The sequence below is a fragment of the Euprymna scolopes genome, chromosome 21, assembly GCF_053919585.1.
Source record: "Euprymna scolopes isolate OS-2025 chromosome 21, ASM5391958v1, whole genome shotgun sequence".
Taxonomy (NCBI): Eukaryota; Metazoa; Mollusca; class Cephalopoda; order Sepiida; family Sepiolidae; genus Euprymna; species Euprymna scolopes.
Window position 1 is genome coordinate 44001609 of NC_136502.1, and position 1027 is coordinate 44002635.

Here is a 1027-nt window from a genome sequence, read left to right on the forward strand (position 1 = left end):
CAATAAGCACCATGGAGTCAACATGGCCACCATAACTGCACACTTGTGGACTTATTCCATTACTAACAATCTTCTCTTTATCATTTCTATTTTATTAACACGTTAACGAAAGTGATCAATAAAGTTGCCGAAGGCTTTGTGTTCACATCACGGTTGGGGGGGGGGGTCACCATTTTGAAGTGCGAGATGCATTTCTATATACTAATAGTAAACAAAAACATAGCAGGCAATGAAAGATAAAACCTCTTCCCACATAACAAAAGAGTTTATTACAGTGACAGAAAATTGGACAGTGTACAGGTGAGTAAAAGGGAGAGTTGAAAGTTCTTTGGGCTGTCGAAGGTTGGCTAGCAGTTATCTTCAGGCGAAGATCGTCAATGCTGGAGCGTCCAGTAGACAGAGACAGGAAAGAGAGAAACGATGTCCTTCTTTGATGCTTTCTGGGTTCTCTCTGTTGACTGATCGTGATTCCCAAAGGGGTTAAAGAAGTTCCTTAGGGGACAGATGAAACCAATGCGCCCCATAAGCTGATTAGTCAGTGTGTCCAAATCGCCAAGCAGGGACGTTGATTTATGAGAGAAAATAAGTCTTTATATTATTTACGACTGCTACAGCACCTCTTTATAGACACATGTTCAAATCTCATTTTTCTATTTGTAGATTTCCCATATTGCCAATCTCATAGGTAAATTGTTTCACTTAATAATGATTCACTAGCACAACATTAGAGATTCCTTTAAAATCCCCACGGATTTTCCATTGTCTTCTTTTGTTAACAGAAATAGTTGTTCGTTTCTCAGATACAAAAGGTAGTTGACTCATTGAATGGTGATGTAGCAGTCATAAAGATGATGACTCTTTCTCCTTTTGGTGGCTGAAGTAATAAAAGCAATAAAAAAAAAACAACAGCAATAAATAACTTAATTAATTTCTTTGAATTTTATTTAGTTTTTACAGTAAGTTACAACCCCTCCCCCTCCCGGACCAACTTAAGTAGTTTTATTTTTAACCTATAAAAAACATGATT